Raw genomic sequence first — 18,479 nt, forward strand, 5'->3', positions numbered from 1 at the left:
TTTTTTTAAAAAAAAGATTTTACTTGAGAGAGGGAGTGAGAGTGAGAGAGAGCATGAGTGGGGTGGGTGGGGGAGGGCAGATGGAGAGGGAGAAGCAGACTCCCCGCTGAGCAGAGAGCCCTATGCGGGGCTTAATCCCAGGACCCTGGGATTATAACCAGAGCTGAAGGCAGATGCTTAACTGACTGAGCCACCCAGGTGCCCCTCCTTAGTAATTTCTTTAGTGAAGACCTCTCAGTGATGAACTCTTTGATTTTTCTTTTTCTTTTTTTTAAAGATTTTATTTATTTATTTGACAGAGACACAGCGAGAGAGGGAACACAAGCAGGGGGAGTGGGAGAGGGAGAAGCAGGCTTCCGGCAGAGCAGGGAGCCCGATGTGGGGCTCAATCCCAGGACCCTGGGATCATGACCTGAGCCGAAGGCAAACGCTTAACGACTGAGCCACCCAGGCGCCCCTCTCTTTGATTTTTCTGAAAAAATGTTTATCTTGCCATTATTAAAAAAAAGTAGATTCTCTGGATACAGAAATTTGGGTTGATAATAATTTTCTCTTGGTGCTTAAAAATAGTATTCCATTTGTCCTCTGTCCATTGTTGTCATGGAGAAATCTGCTATCAATGTGTCATTCCTTTGTACCTGATCTTTTTCTTTCTGGTCTTTTTTTGTCTTTTTATTCTGTATGACACTATAGCTCAGATGTAGGCTTCTTTTTTCTTTTTTTCTTTTTAGAGAGAGAGTGAGAGTGAGGGGGGTAGGGACAGAGGGAGAGGGAGAGAATCTCAAGCAGGCTCCACGCTCAGCACAGAGCCCCATGCAGGGCTTGACCCCACAACCCTGAGATCATGACCTGAGCCGAAATCAAGAGTCAGACACTTAACCAACTGAGCCACCCAAGCACTCCAGATGTAGGTGTCTTTTTATCATCCTTCTTGATATATATTTGTATCTCTTAATTTATAGTTTTAACAATTCCAATAGGTTATCAGCCATTATCTCTTCTAGTATTGGCTCTCCTTCATTCTCTGATTTTTCCCTTTTTGAGACTTTGGTTAGATTATGTTAGACATTTTCAATCTATACTTCACTTCTCATTTTTTGTCATTATGAGACATCTCATCATGTCTGTTGTATTTTGTTGCCTTTGCTTTTGGTGTCAAATAAAAAAAAAATTGCCAAGACCAATGTCAAAGAGCTTACCACCTATGTTTTCTTCAAGGAGTTTTATCACTTCAGGTTTTACTTTCAAGTCTTAAATCCATTTTGAGTTGATTTTTGTGTATTTAAAGTATGTGTATATTATAGGATCTAAGTGTTTTGTAATGGGAGGTCCCAAATTTTACCTATCAAAACAGGTCTTAGGATTCTTTTGGCGTCATGTTGTTTCTGTAGCTAACTACTGAACTGTTCTTTTTTCAGAGACATAGATACCATAAAATATTTTTCTGACATCCTTGTTTTCAACTGTTGTGGCTTGCTGAATCAAAGCAGCTGAATTTGATAGAAGTTCAGTGTCCTTTCCTTCAAGAATTAAGTCATCTTTCTGGGCTTGAGATACTGAACAAGGAACACTGGCCTCATATGACACCTGCGGATGTATTTTTCACCCAAGAAATCTCAGATTTCAAGAAAAGACTGGTTCTCCTGAATAATAAGCTTAATAGGGAAATAGGCATACACAATCTGATTTTGTAATGGAAGCTCAGTGTGATACCCATGGATCATGTTCTGTTAATGAAGATCATGGGAATAGCAGACAGTTCGTATTTCCCCAGAATTTGTCAGAGTTTCTTCTTTTTCTTTCCAAGGAGATTGAGTTCTACATTGATGTGATTGAAGTCCCTCCATAGGATTCTTCTGGGGACCTGCACAATAACTGTGTGTCCTTTCAGAGTAATGTTGACATTTTCTGGAATGTTGATAGTCTGATTGAAGAGTCTTCAGTCTTGTAGTAGATGTGGGAAAGACTTTTAAAGTCTATTTTTTTTTTAAAGATTTTATTTATTTGTCAGAGAGAGAGAGAGAGAGCAAGCACAAGCAGGGGGAGTGGCAGGCAGAGGGAGAAGCAGGCTTCCCGCCGAGCAGGGAGCCCGACGCGGGACTCAATCTCAGGACCCCGGGATCACGACCTGAGCCGAAGGCAGACGCTTAACTGACTGAGCCACCCAGACGTCCCTAAAGTCTATCTTGTTAGGCATTTTAAATCCACCCTTTTTAGCATTTATATATCCCTTTCTCTAATCTGGGAAATTTAAAACATTTTTTAAAAATCTGTACTTAAGGGGCGCCTGGGTGGCTCAGTTGGTTAAGCGTCTGCCTTTGGCTCGGGTCGTGATCTCAGGGTCCTGGGATCAACCCCCACATCGGGCTCCCTGCTTGGCGGGAAGCCTGCTTCTCCCTCTCCCACTCCCCCTGCTTGTGTTCCCTCTCTCGCTGTCTCTCTCTGTCAAATAAATAAATAAAATCTTAAAAAAAAAATCTGTACTTAATTTGAACCTTACAAAAAGTTGGAATAAGAATAATACAAAGAACATCCATATATCATCATTTACTCAGTGTCAACTATTGATAACATTTACTCCATTTACTTTATCATGAGTGCTCTCTTTCTGTGCATACAGGTATATATTACACATGTAATACTATTTTTTAGAAAAGAACTGCTTGATTGTAGTGCTGTTTTGGAAAATTATTTCCCCCCACCCCTTTCTGGAATACATTTTATACAGAGGTTATTTCTACTTCTATTCTTCATATCTCAACTTTCTTTCACTACTTCCATTTCTTTATGCTTCCTCTTGCTTTTCAGGACAATTGCTTAATCTGATATCTTTATCAGGTTATTATTATTTTTTTGTTGCCTATAGGCTTTCTGTTGTCCAACTCCCTCTTTCTCCCCAATTTTTCCCAATCTTTTTATTGTGGTAAAACACACATAACATAAAATCTATTATGTTAACCTTTTTTTTTTTTTTTAAAGTAGGCTCCACACACAACGTGGGGCTTGAACTCATGACCCCAAGATCAGGAGTTGCATGCTCCCCCAACTGAGCTACTCAGGTGCCCTTATCCTAACCATTTTTAAGTGTATAGTTCAGTAGTTTTAAGGCCTTCATATTGTTGTACAACCATCACCAGCATCCATCTCTTTTCAAGTCAAAACTGATACTACCCATTAAACAATAACTCCCCATTCCCTACTTTCCCAGACCCTTATAACTACCATTCCACTTTCTGTCTCTATAATTATGACTACTCTGAGTACCTCATATAAATGGAATCATACAATATTTGTTTTTTAGTGACTGGCTTATTTCGCTTAGCACAATGTCCTCAAGTTTCATCTATGTTGTAGCATGTGTCAGAATTTCCTCCCTTTAAGGCTAATAATATTTCATTGTATATGTACACCACATTTTGCTTATCTATTCATCTATTGATGGACACTTTGGTGCTTCCATGTTTTAGCTATAAACATGAGTGTAAAGGTACATCTTCAAGACCCTGCTTTTAGTTCTTCTGTGTGCATACCCAGAAATGGAATTCCTGGACCATATAGAAATTCTACTTTTAACTTTTTGAGGAACAACCATACCATTTCCATAGAGGATATACCATTTCACATTCCCACCAATAGTGCATAAAGATTCCAATTTCTACACATCCTTGCCAAAACTTGTTAATTTCTTTTTTTTTTGTTTTTTTCAATAGACATCCTAATGGGTGTGAGGTAGTTTCATTGCAGTTTTCTTTCCTTCCTTCCTTCCTTCCTCCCTCTTTCTTTCTTTCTTTTTCTTTTTTTTTTTTTAAAGATTTTATTTATTTATTCATGAGAGACACAGAGAGAGAGAGGTAGAGGCAGAGGGAGAAGCAGGCTCCCCAAGGAGCAGGGAGCCCGATGCGGGACTTGATCCCAGGACCCTGGGATCATGACCTGAGCCGAAGGCAGATGCCTAACCATCTGAGCCACCCAGGCGCCCTCTTTCTTTTTCTTTCTTTCCTTTCTTTCTTTCAGGTAGGATCTACACACAACGTGGGGCTTGAACTCATGACCTGGAGATCAAGAATCACATGCTCGGGCACCTGGGTGGCTCAGTTGGTTAAGCGAATGCCTTCGGCTCAGGTCATGATCCTGGAGTCCCGGGATCGAGTCCCACATCGGGCTCCCTGCTTAGCAGGAAGTCTGCTTCTCCCTCTGACCCTCCCCCCTCTTGTGCTCTCTCTCTCTCATTCTCTCTCTCGCAAATAAATAAATAAAATCTTAAAAAAAAAAAAGTCACATGCTCTACTGACTGAGCCAGCCAGGTGCCCCATCACTGCAGTTTTGATGTTCATTTCCCTAATGATTTGGTGGTATTGAGCATCTTTCGATGTGTTTACCAGCTATTTATTTATCTTCTTTGGAAAAATGTCTATTCAAAACCTTTGACCATTCTTGAATCTCATTTTTTGTTGTTGTTTTAGGAGTTCTCTATATTCTAATATTAATCTCTTATTATATATATTAATTGCAAATATTCTCTGTGAGTTGCCATTTTATCCTGTTGAAGTCTTTTGATGCACAAGATTTAAAAATTTTCATTAAATTTGTCTATTTGTTTCTTTTTTAATATTTTATTTTTTAAGTAATCTTTACACTGAGTGTGGGGCTTGAACTCATGACCTCAAGATCAAGGGTTGCATGCTCTACTGACAGCCAAGAGCCCCTCTATTTCTTTTTTTGCCTATGCATTTGGGGTCATATCCAAGAAGTCATTGCCAAATCCAATGTCATGAAGCTGTGCCCTATGTTTTCTTCTAAGTTTTATAGTTTTAGGTCTTACCTGTAGGTCTGATCCATTTTATGTTAATTTTTATTTGTAATGTTAGGTAAGAGTCCAACTTCATTCTTTTGTATGTGTATATCCAGTTTTCCCAGTACCATTTAAAGAAAAGACTATTTTTTTCCCTTTGAATGGTTTTGGGAATCTTGTTGCAAATCATTTGATCATAAATGTGAAGGCTTATTTTTGGAGTCTCTGTTCTATCTCATTCTTCTATATGTCTGTTTTTATGCTAGTACCATGCTGTTTTGATTGTTGTAGTTTTATGCATGTTCCAGTTTTCCCTGTTATTGACTTTTTTCTTTTTAAGAGAGGGGGAGAGAGAGCAGAGGGAGAGGGAGAAGGAGAGAAAGAGAAGTCTTAAGCAGGCCTCACACTCAGTGTGGAGCCCAACATAGGGCTCATTCTCACAACCCTGAAATCATGACCTGGGCTGAAATCAAGAGTCAGACACTTAACCAACTGAGCCACCCAGGTTCCCCCTCTGTTACTGATTTCTAACTTCATCTCATTGTGGTCAGAGAAGATTCCTTTTTTAAAATTTTTTTAGAAAGATTTTATTTATTTATCAGAGAGAGAGAGAGAGAGAGAGAGCACAAGCAGGGGGAGTGGCAGGCCAAGGGAGAAGCAGGCTCCCCGCTGAACAGAGAACCCAGTGTGGGACTTGATCCCAGGACCCTGGGATCATGACCTGAACCAAAGGCAGATGCTTAACCGACTGAGCCACCAGGCGCCCCAAATCAGCTGAGTCTTAATTGTGGCCTAACACATGGTCTGTTCTGGAAAACATGTACTTGAGAAAAATGTGTATTTTTTTGTTGGGTAAAGTGTTCTGTGTATGTCTATTAAATATAGTTCTGACTTACTGTGTTGTTCAAATCCTCTATTTCTTATCTTCTGTGTGGTTGTTATATCCATTATGGAGATCCATTAGGATATTGAAGTTCCCATCTGTTATTGTAGAACCATTTCTCCCTTTAATTTTGTCAATTTTTGCTTCATAAGTATTTTTATGTTGTCATTATGTGCATAAATGTTTACAGTTGTTATTATCTGCTTGCTGTATTTGACATTTCCATTAATATATGTACTTGTTTCTTGTAACCTTTCTTTTTTTTAAATTTAAGAATTTTTAATTTTTATTTATTATTATTTTTTTAAAGTGAAGCTCTACACCCAATGTAGGGCTTGAACTCATGACCCCCTAGATCAAGAGTCATTTAGGGGCACCTGGGTGGCTCAGTCATTAAGCGTCTGCCTTCAGCTCAGGTCATGATCCCAGGGTCCTGGGATCGAGTCCCACATCGGGCTCCCTCCTCGGCGGGAAGCCTGCTTCTCCCTCTCCCACTCCCCCTGCTTGTGTTCCCTCTCTCGCTGTGTCTCTCTCTGTCAAATAAATAAATAAAATCTTAAAAAAAAAAAAGAGTCATTTAAACTCTATTCTGCCTGATATTGTATAGCCACTACTGTTCTGATTTTGTTGCTATTTGCATAGAATATATTTTTCCATTTTTCCACTTTCAACCTGTGTCTTTGAATCTAATAAGTTTTTTTAGACAGCATATTGTTGCATATTTTTAAAAAAGCCATTCTGCCAGGGTGCCTAGGTGGCTCAGTCAGTTAAACATCCAACTCTTGATTTTGGCTCAGGTCATGGTCTCAGAGTCATGGGATTGAGCCCCACATTGGGCTCTGTGCTCAGTGTGGAGTCTGCTTGTCTCTCTCCCTCTGCTCTTCCCCTTGCTCTCTCTCTCTCAAATAAATAAATAAATAAAATCTTAGGGAAAGAAAAAAAGCCATTCTGGGGCACCAGGGTTCCACAGTTGGTTAAGCATCTAACTCTTGGTTTCAGCTCAGGTTGTGATCTCAGGATCGTGAGATTGAACCCCATGTTGGCTCCACACTCAGAACAGAGTCTGCTTGGGATTCTCTCTTCCTCTCTCCCTCCCCCTCCCACTTGTGCTCTCTATCTCAAAAATAAATTAATAAGTCTTTTTAAAAAATGTATTAAAAGAGAAAAAGCCATTCTGCCAGTCTCTGTCTTTTTGTTGGAGAGTTTAAACCATTTATATTTAAAATAATCTAGAAAACCATTTCCAGCTTATTCACTTCCCTTCCCATCTTCCTAGAAAATCTGGTCTGTGTAAACAGGGAGTACAATAAGTGTCAACACCATTTCCTAGAAATAATGTAAGAACGGATGAGGTCATGTAAATAAAAAACTTACTTTTTATTTTTCTCCTTTTTAATGTTCCCAGTAGATGGTAAGCACTCAACAAAATGGTACTTAAAGGGCGCCTGGGTGACTCAGTCGGTTAAGTGGCTGACTCTTGAATTCAGCTCAGGTCATGATCTTGGGGTCCTGAGATCAAGGCCCCCGTTGGGCTCCACGCTCAGTGGGGATTCTGCTTGAGATTCTCTCTCCCTCTCCTGCCCCTACCCCAACCAGAGCACTCTTGCATGCTCTCTCTGAAATGAGTAATTAAATCTTAAAAAATAAATAAATAAAATGGTACTTAATACTGATAATTGTAAGTTGGAATTGCAAATATCCTAATTCCTCTGCCCCATTTTTGATTAATTGAATTCATTTGGCAAAAATCAAAATCATCTCAAATCCAACTCTCCATCTAATCCATACATATTGACTGCTCTCTTTAAATTCTGTTTCTTAATCTCTAGGGATCCCTCTTTGCTGCCCAGCAATTACATACTTTTTCTTTAATCCATTAAAATCTATTTCATGTCATATCCTCTTTCTTCAAATGTCTAGTGCCTTTTCTTTTGTCTTCATTTTCAGCAGATAACCTTGCTTCTTATTTCACTGAGAAAACAGAAGCACTCAGAAAAGAAGTTCCACAAGCTTCTACAGTCCTATCTCCTGACCTACCTACATCTATGCCTGTATATTCCTTTTCTTCTATCACAACGGATGAACGGTCCATATTTCTAGCTATGGCCAACTCCTCCATTTGTGAACTAGATCCCCTCTCCTCTCAAAGATGACTCCAGTAAATCTTTCTCTTTTCTATACATTATCTAACACTTTCAAAGTCAGTATATATTTGACCTATTTGCTTAGTTATGGTTTATCACCTCCCACTAGAATGCAAGCTCCATGTGAGGTGGTATTTTATTCTGTTCAAGGATAAATTCCCAGTAGCTATCTGGCACATATTGGGTATGCTCAATAAATATTTTTCTGCTCTTATTTGATAATATTGTCTAGTATTTTAAAAGTTTATACCTCCAGAATAGATTGAAAAAGAAAGAAAAGACATACCAGTTAGAAATGAATAAATTGTCCTTATTTGCAGATGACAAGGTCTATGTAGAAAATCTCAGAGATTTTTACCAAGAAAACCTCCTAGAACAAAGTGAGTTCAGCAAGTTTGCAGGATATAAAATAAATACACAAAACCCAATAGTATTTCTTCATATGAACAATGAAATGAAATGAAAATGTAGAAACCAAAATGAAAAACGGTACCATCTACAATTTCTCAAACACAAAATGGATTTTTCTCTCTCTCCCTCCTTTCCTCCCTCCGTCGCTCTCCCTCTCTTTCTCTCTTTCATTTTCCTTCCTTCCTCCCCCCACCCCTTGCCTAATTGCTCTGTCTAGGACTCCTAGTACAATCTTGAGTAGTAGCGGTGAAAGTGGGCATTTTTACCTTGTTTCTGAATTTAAGGGGAAAGCTCTTAAGCTTTCCATTGAGTGTAATGTTAGCTGTGTGTGTGCTTGTGTGTTTTTTTTTTTTAATAAATGCTTTTTGTCATGTTAAGGAAGTTCCCTTCTATTTCTAGTTTGCTGAGTGTCTGTGCCTAACTGATTTTTTTTGACAAAGATGTAAAAGAAGTTCAATGGAGGAAGGCTAGCCTTTCAAAAAACGATGCTGGAGCAATTGGATATCCATAAGGGAAAAAAAAAGAATTCTGACCTAAATACAAATGTTATCTCAAAATATTTCACAAACTTAAATGTAAAATGTAAAAGTATAAAACTTTTAAAAACAAAAACGTAGGAGAAAATCTTTGGGATCTATGGCCTGGTAAAGAGCACTTAGTTGTGACACCAAAAGCACAATCTATAAATGGAAAAATTAAGGACAAATATGTAGCATATATAAAGAATTCTCAAAGTTCTACAATAAAAACAATCATATTTGAAAACAGGCAAGAGAATGAACAGACATTTCATCAAAGAAAATATACACATGACAAATATCCACATGCAAATGTTTTCAATATCATTACCCTCAAGGATATGCAAATTAAAACGAGATAGAATTACACATCTACCAGAATAGCTAAAAACAAAGTCGTGACAACACCAAATGCTGCTGAGGATGCAGAGAAACTGGATCGCTCATACATTGCTGGTGGGACTATAAAATGGTATAGTCACTCTGGAAAAGTTTGGCAGTTTCTTTTTTTATTTTTATTTAATTTATTTTTAAAAATTTTATTTATTTGAGAGAGAGAGAGAGAGAGCATGAGAGAGATCATGAGCAGAGGGGAGGGATAGAGGGAGAAGCAGACTCCCTGCTGAGCAGGGAGCCTGATACGAGGCTTGATCCCAGGACCTGAGATCATGACCTGGGCTGAAGGCAGACACTTAACCGACTGAGCCACCCAGGTGCCCCAAGTTTGGCAGTTTCTTATAAAACCAATTGTGTAATTACCATACAACACAGCAATTGTACTCTTGGGCATTTAGACTAGAAAAATGAAAACTTATTCCCTGCCTCCAGGTTCTGAGACGATGTCGAAGGTCTCAGAGCTCTATGATATCACTTGGGAAGAAATGCAAGATAAAAAGAAAATGGAGAGAAGAAAACTCACGAAACTGAGCAAATTATGGAAGTTGGAGAGGAATTAATTAATGAATATGCTTCTAAGCTTGGAGATGATATTTGGATCATATATGAGCCAGTGATGATTGCAGCCCTAGACTATGGTTGAGATGATTTGGCATTGTTTTGTCTTCAGGAGTTGAGAAGACAGTTCCCTGGCAGTCACAGAGTCCACAGACTAAGTGGCATGAGATTTGAAGCCACAGAAAGATACGATGATGCTATACAACTATATGATAGAATTTTACAAGAAGATCCAAATAACACTGCTGTAATAAAGTGTAAGATTGCCATTTCAAAAGCCCAGGGAAAAAATGTGGAGGTCATTTGGGAACTGAATGAGTATTTGGAACAATTTGTTGGGGACCAAGAACCCTGGCATGAACTTGCAGAACTTTATATCAATGAACATGACTATGCTAAAGCAACCTTTTGTTTAGAGGAGCTAATGATGACCAATCCACACAACCACTTACACTGTCAGCAGTATGCTGAGGTTAAATATACCCAAGGTGGACTTGAAAACTTCAAATTTTTCAAGAAAGTATTTTGCACAGGCACTGAAACTGAACAACAGAAATATGAGAGCTTTGGGCTTTACATGTCAGCAAGTCATACTTCTTCTAATCCAAAAGCAAGTGCAAAAACAAAAAAAGACAACATGAAATATACTAGTTGGGCAGCTAGTCAAATAAACAGAGCTCATCAGTTTGCAGGTCGAAGTAAGAAGGAAACCAAATACTCTCTTAAGGCAGTCAAAGACATGGTGGAAACACTGCAGATCACCCAAGGTTTCAAAGTCCTTCACATTACATTTCACAACTGCACAATTGAACTTACTGGCCTATGAATTATTACTAAATGCCTAGTGCTATTTATAGACTAATTTTTTGTTAAGAGGGCAGTTGTAACAAATGTTTACATAAACCTAAAAATGCCTTTTATTGCTAAGCAGGAAGATGGAGAAAGTCTACAGAAGAGAGATTTAACAAGATTCATTTTGATTGTACATCATTCTCTTCATATCACACATATATAATGTCTTTTAAACCACAACCTGAGGTAGAAATTCCATAAATAAATCATGTGATTTATTAAACTTGCAAAAAAAAAAAAAGAAAACTTATGCTCACACAAAAACATGTATACAAATGTTCTTAGTGGCTTTATTTCTAGTAATCCAAAACAGGAAAAAATCCAAATGTCCTTCAATGCATGGACTGTTAAACAAACTGTGGTACATTAATAATGCTACTCAGGGATAAATAGGAACAAACTTGGACAGATTTTAAGGATATTATGCCAAATGAAAAAAGCCAACCCCAAAGGCTACATACTGTATGATTACAATCATTCTTGAAATGACAAAATTATAGAGATGGTTAATAGGTTAGTAGTTGTCAATGGTTGGAGAGAGGAAAAGGGAGAGTGGAAGGTGGATATATTTATAAAAGTGTCATACGAGATTGTTGTATTGATCGAACTGTTTTGTATCTTGATTATAGTGGTGACTACAAGAATCTATACATGATAATACTGCATACACACAAGTACATGTAAAACTGGTACACCTAAATAAGATAGATTGTGTCAGTGTTCGATTTCCCATTGTGATATACTGTATTATAGTTATGCAAGATGTTACCATAGGGGAAAATTGGGTGAAAGATATGTGTGATCTCTATTATTTCCTACAACTTAATATGAATCTACAATTACTTAAATATAGTCTAATTTAAAAATATTACATAAGATTGATAGTTGGTAGATTTCTGATATTTTTGGGAGCAGTGTTCCTAATATTGTAATTATTGGCTGGGTCTATCCATATATTAATACTAATATTACCTATATTTTGTTAAAGAAATAACTTTTTATTCTAATTTTACCTATGTTTTAAAATCAGGTACAAGGGGCATCTGGGTAGTTCAGTCGGTTAAACATCTGACTCTTGACCTCAGCTCAGGTCTTGATCTCAGGGTCTTGAGTTCAAGTCCCACACTAGGCTCCATGCTGGGTGTGCAGCCTACTTAAAAAAATAAAAAATAAAATCAAGTACAAATGTTAATGCCTTATAAACAATTTTATAGTATTTATTGATATTACTTTCTTAACTTGATATATTACTTTGTTGTCTTTCATTAGTAAGTTTTCTAATATTTTTAAAAAAGATTTTATTTATTTGACAGAGAGATAGCGAGAGCAGGAACACAAGCAGGGGGAGTGGGAGAGGGAGAAGCAGGCTTCCTGCCGAGCAGGGAGCCCGATGCGGGGCTTGATCCCAGGACCCTGAGATGATGACCTGAGTCGAAGGTTGACGCTTAACGATTGAGCCACCCAGGCAGCCCAAAAGTTTTCTAATATTGAAACACCTTTACATTCCTGGCATAAACTCCAGTGGGTTTATCATTTAAAAAATTTTTCATTATAGGGGCACCTGGGTGGCTCAGTTGGTTAAGCAACTGCCTTCGGCTCCGGTCATGATCCCAGGGTCCTGGGATCAAGCCCCGCGTCGGGCTCCCTGCTCGGCAGGGAGTCTGCTTCTCCCTCTCCCTCTCCCTGCTACTCTGCCTGCTTGTGCTCTCTCACTCTGTCAAATAAATAAATAAAAATCTTTTTAAAAAATTAAAAAATATTCATTATAGAAAACTTCACATACAAAAGTTGAGTAACAATACAGTGAGTCCCTATGTACATATCACCTAGATTCCACAACTAGGAAATCATGGCCAATTTTGTTTCATCTCAACCCTACATCCTCCTCCTCCACCAAAGTATTTTGAAGTCCCAGATTTCATATAATTTCATTCACTAAGAGGCAGTGACTTTTTAAAAAACACATAAGCACAATGTCACTATTATACCCTCATAATGAACAATTCTTTAATATTATCAAATATCCAGTGTTCACATTTGTTTTAAGTGGGATCCAAACGAGTTTCACATACTGCAATTTGTTGACATGACTCCTACTTCTCTCTCTCTCTCTTTTTTAAAGATTTTATTTATTTATGTGTGAGAGAGAGCGAGCATGAGATGGGGGAAGGTCAGAGGGAGAAGCAGACTCCCCACTGAGCAGGGAGCCTGATGTGGGACTCGATCCTGGGACTTGAGGCTCATGACCTGAGCCGAAGGCAGTCCCTTAGCCAACTGAGCCACCCAGGCGCCAGACTCCTATTTCTCTTTTAAAGTTATAGAATCTTCTGTCATATCTTGCTTTTTCCTTGTAAGTTTTTGTTAAACTATTGTTTATTCTGTACAGTCTCCCAGGATTTGGGTTTTGCTGGTTATATCCCAATGATGTTTAATATGTTTCTCTGACCCCATCTTTCCAGAAATGAGCAGTTAGATCTAGGTTTTATTTATTTATTTATTTATTTATTTATTTATTTATTTTTAAGGCAAAAGATTCATTCAATCTGAAGAGAAACCAGAGTATTAGATCTAGGGTCTTGATGAAATTAAAGATTGAATTATTTTGGCAAGATTACTTCATGGATGGTTCTCTATCAGCCAGGAGACTGAAACCACATGAGTTATTTGAATCATTGAGCTAAGAAGGCACAAAGAGAGCACTAAGGTGTTCTAGAAGCAGCAATTCCTGGTAGCTTCTACCACCTCTAACTGTTAGCACTTGGCTGGGGGGCGGGGGGGGGGGAAGAGAAGAGGTTGGAGTTATTAATCCTTAAAAGCCTGGAAGAATCCTGTGGAATTGAAATTCAGACCTCTGAGGGGATGCACTGCTCAGCTGGTGCTGATGTCCATTGGGAAGTATATAATGCCTGGCTTCCTTTAATGACAGTAGCAGTCATGGATGATCACCGCCTAGATCTATTAATTCAAAAGAGTGATATTCTAATTTTATTATTCCTTCTTGATACTTGTAAAACTATCACCCCTCATGTTAATGCCCCTCCAATCAATCTAGTTATCTGAACCACATTCTCTAGTAGATTCCTTAGGTCCAGGGATCATGGAAACAAGGTTCCATGAGTTTGCATATTGACGATAGTTTGCCTGTGGTTTTGATACTTGAAAGTCAATTTTGTGGGGCGCCTGGGTGGCTCAGTCAGTTAAGCGTCTGCCTTTGGCTCAGGTCATGATCCCAGGGTCCTGGGACTGAGCCCTGCATTGGGCTCCCTGCTCAGTGGAGAGTCTGCTTCTCTCCCTCTTCTTGCTCGTGCTTTCCCTCTTTCTCTCTCAAATAAAATTTTTTTAAAAAGTCAATTTTGGGGCACCTAAGGTGGCTTAGTTGGTTAAGCATCTGCCTTTGGCTCAGGTCATGATCCCAGGGTCCTGGGATGGAGTACCTCATCGGGCTCCTTGCTCAGCGGGGAGCCTGCTCCTCCCTCTGCCTGTCACTCCCCCTGCTTGTGTGCTCTCTCTCTCTCAAATAAATAAATAAAAAATCTAAAAAACAGGGCAACTGGATGGCTCAGTTGGTTAAGTGACTGCCTTTAACTCAGGTCATGATCTGGAGTCCCATAATCGAGTCCTGCATCGGGCTCCCTGCTCAGCAGGGAGTCTGCTTCTCCCTTTGACCCTGCCCCCTCTCATGTTATCTCTCTTTCTCTCTCAAATAAATAAATCTTTAAAAAAAAATCTAAAAAATAAAAAATTTTTTAAAAAGTCAATTTCGTTGGTTATAAAATCCTGAGTAAGTTTGTTACTTCATTGTCTTCTGGCATAGAATGTCATTATGAAAAACTATGAAAATAATCAGATTTACCTTCCCTTATAAGTGTCTTGGCTTTTTGGCCTGGATTCTCAAAGGAATTTTTTTCTTTAAACATTAAAAGTATTTTTGGCCATGACTATTCTGGGTCACATTCTTAGGCACACAGTTTATCTTTTCAATACAAAGCCTTTCTTTCTTTAAACATTTATTTGAGAGAGAGCAAGCGAGCACATGAGTGGGAGGAGGGGCAGAAGGATAGAGAGAGAGAGAGAGAGAGAGAATCTCAAGCTGACTCCCCACTGAGCACAGAGCCCAACTCGGGGCTTGATCCCATGATCCTGAGCTGAAACCAAGACTGAGCCACCCATGGGCCCCAATACATAAAGTCTTTCTAATTTCAGGCAAGCTCCCTTGAATTACAGTGTATTGGCCAGGGTCCAGTAAGGACAGAGAAGCCATATTAGTTATTTGAGCAGATGGAATATGAAAACAAATTAACTAAGTATAGAGCTAAGTAGGTTACTGAAAGAATAAAAAGAAACCACCAAAATGTCATAGAAGTAGCAGCTTAGATTCTCAGGGATGAGAGAACAAAATAAAGGAGATAGGAGTTAAAATTTAGAGGGACCTCATGGAGCTGAGTCAGACATCTGAGGAAGGATGCTGGTGCTGGTTTGAGCTTGGGCTTAAGACCCAGAGCCCTGAAGAGGGCGTGCTGGTGTCTCACAGGAGGGGCATGATTAAAGTGGTTCTGTAAGTGTTGTGAAAATTGCAACTGGAATGAGGTCCTGCTAGGGAAGGAGGTGGTGCTTCCAGAATGATGTAGCATTGCTGGAATGATGCTCACAGCCACAAGCAGACATACAGCCCAGGAAGCAGGAACAGATTCTTTCTCCCTCATGCTTGCAGCTGTCCTCTAGTGCCCCCTATTGGTAGAGGCTAACACAGATCCAGCTAGAGGAGAACTGCTGTGGTTTGGATGTCCAGCTTTATCATCACCAAACAGAGACAGAATGGTGGGTGTGGAGCTGAGACAAAATCTAAATAACTGGCATACAGTTTTTAGTATTTGTTCTTTTCAATTGCTTTGGATTACTGTGTATTTTTAATATTCTTTTCCATTGGCTCAATTTCTTCTTTGAAGATTCCTTTTATATGGATATCAAGTCTTCTATATTTGATAACTTTCTCTTGAATCCTTTTAAAGTCTTTTTTTTTTTTTTAAAGATTTTATTTCTTTGAGAGAGAGAGAGAGCATGAGCAGAGAGGAGAGGCAAAGGCAGAGAGAGAAGCAGTCTCCCTGCTGAGCCGGGAGCCCAATGCAGGACTCGATCCCAGGATCCTGGGATCGTGACCTGAGCTGAAGGCAGATGCTTAACTGACTGAACCACCCAGGCACCCTAAAGTCTCTTGTTTTGATGGAAAACATTTTCTTCCCTTCCATTCTCTTTTTCTTAGGGATTATCAATTGTGTCTTATTGACTTTGGAGTCCCTTCTAGTTTTTTTTTTTTGTTTTTTTTTTAAGTAGGCTCCATGCCCACAGTGGAGCCCAGCACAGGGCCTGAACTCACAACCCTGAGCCGAAATCAAATCGGACACTTAACCGACTGAGCCACCCAAGCACCTGAGTTTTCAGTTTTAAAGTGATTTTTTTCCCTTTAATTTCTAATGCTTTGCTGAATTGTCACTGATCTTTTAAAATCTTTCATCCACTTATCTGAGCTTTTCTAATTTGTTTATAGCTTTCATAGCTTTCTTAAATTCTTATAGCTTGGATTAAAACAATTTTTAGGTTTTATAAGGATAACTCTGTTCTCTATTTTTGTATTAAATTCTACAATTCTGTTGTTCACTTCTATGTGAAATACATTTTCCTGTACTTTTAGGGAAGTAAAAAGGACAAAAATAACTTTGCTGGCCTCAAGACTCATGAAATTCTATTATTTTCACAAAATTACCTCATATTGAGATTCTGCTTCCTCTGATTCTCTCCTTCATTTCAATCTGTACATTGTCTTTCCTCTGTCCCTACTATCCCTGTCCTGATAAAATTGTTGTCTACAGCCAGCAGTTTCTCCTTAATTGAGCTGTTTGGGAATAAAGCTTGTATTTGTTAGTTTCAAAAGTTCCTAAGGACCAAAACAAAACAAAAAAAACAGAGTTCATAAGGACCTAGACTACTCTATCATCTTCAGAACTTAGCACAGTCTCCTCAAATTCACCAGCTGACATCTGTAGGGACCTTCTTTTTGGGCTACTGTTTCCTAATTAGCCTGCCATGCTTTCTAGTGGAAACCTGTTTATTTGGGAGATTTCTTAATTCTCAAAGGGTATCAGATGTCCCACTGCTTTTCCTCCATGGCTTTCTGAACAGATAGCCAATACCATTCAGGTCTATGGATTGCCTTTGAGTTTGTCACTACCTAATCTTATTTTGGGACCATGGGGATACATTGTCACCAAGATTTGTTGTAGATGTTGTGCATGGATTTCTGCTTCAGTGGATTTGGGGAAATTAAAAAACTATACTGCTATTTCTGTGATCTTCCATTCTTTAATGCCCTTCTGGTAGTTACTCTTTTATTTGGGAATATTTCTGATAATAGTTTGTATAAGAGTTAGTAGAGCACTGTGATTGAGAGCATGGGCTTTGGAGTCACACTGCCTGGACACAAATCCTACATTCACCATTTACTCTGTGATCCATAACCTTTTTGTCTTTGTTTCCTGTGTAAAAAGATAGGTTGTTGAGAGATCTAAATGAAATATTGTATGTAAAGCACTGAACAAAGTACTACATTACATAGTAGGTATTCAACCAAAATAGCCGTTTTAATTACTGTAGTTTTCTTTTTCAGGTCTAGGACTTATGTTACTGTCTTTATAGGAAAAAAAGTAAAAAACAAAATATTTGAATATTTAAAAAGTAAAAAAACCCCAACCTCTTGAAATTAATTCCTGGTTCCATGACAATATAGAAACTACAACTGCAAACAGCTAGAAAATAATGAAAATGAGAAAAACACATGGTAGACAAAGGTGACTTCTGAGGACAGTTCACAGCACTAAGCACTTTCATTACAAAATTGAAAAGAATGAAAATACACGCAAGAAGCATCCAATACTAGTGGTTAACTAACTGCCTTCTATTTTGCTTTTTTTAAAAATTTTTTAAGTATTTTTTTAAATAAGATTTATTTGACAGAGAGAGAGAGAGAGCAGGAACACAAGAGGGGGAGTGGGAGAGGGAGAAGCAGGCTTTCCGCGGAGCAGGGAGCCCAATGCGGGGTTCAATCCCAGGACTCTGGGATCATGACCTGAACCGAAGGCAGATGCTTAACAACTGAGCCATCCAGGCGCCCCTTGTTTTCTTTTTTAAAAAAAGGTAAAGCAGAAATCAATGAATTAAAAAAAAAAGAGTAAAATGATAATACCAAATGTTGGTAAGGATGTGTGGAACAAGAGAGACACTCAGATAATGGTGGGAAAGAAAAAATTAATTTAATTAAACCGAGGTTTAATTAAAGTAGAAGAACACAGCCTTTAACCATCAAGTCTACTTCTAGGTAAGTACCCTACAGCAGACCTTCCCAACCGGTATGTCAGGGATTGGTGGTTGGGTAAGGCCTTTACTGGTCACAGCTTCCAAAGTCTCATCTTTTATCCTAGTGCAGCCTATATTCTTTTCTGTATTATCATCTATCTACATAAAGAACTGGTGAGCAACCTCTTCTAGTATCTATCTTGGATCACCACATTAGAAAGCTAAATTTCATTGGGAGTCAGGGCCTTATTTTATTCTCTGCTGGGTCTCCACAGTTAGAATAGCGTCTAGTATATAGTACTTGCTCAAAAGTATTTGTTGAATGTGCAAATGCATACCACATATACAAATGTTCACTGGAGTATTATAAAAGTGCAAAATCAAAGAGTATAAAATGTCCATTTAAATAGAGAAAGAATGAACATGTATATTCATACAATGGGGTATTATTCAGCAGCTAAAATTAATAAACTAGAAATCCATGTATAAATTTCAAAAACATTGAGTGAAAAAAAAATTACCGAAAGGTATGTACAATGCAACTTAGAGTTTTATATAGTTTATAAATATGAAACAAG

At 38.4% G+C, this 18,479-nt stretch overlaps 1 pseudogene; it reads left to right on the plus strand.

Annotated features, from left to right (window-relative positions):
• Positions 1–9,587: 9,587 nt before the first annotated feature.
• Positions 9,588–10,528, plus strand: LOC118518473 (ER membrane protein complex subunit 2 pseudogene; annotated as a pseudogene).
• Positions 10,529–18,479: the final 7,951 nt, after the last annotated feature.

The sequence above is a fragment of the Halichoerus grypus genome, chromosome 5 (genome assembly GCF_964656455.1).
Source record: "Halichoerus grypus chromosome 5, mHalGry1.hap1.1, whole genome shotgun sequence".
Classification (NCBI taxonomy): Eukaryota; Metazoa; Chordata; class Mammalia; order Carnivora; family Phocidae; genus Halichoerus; species Halichoerus grypus.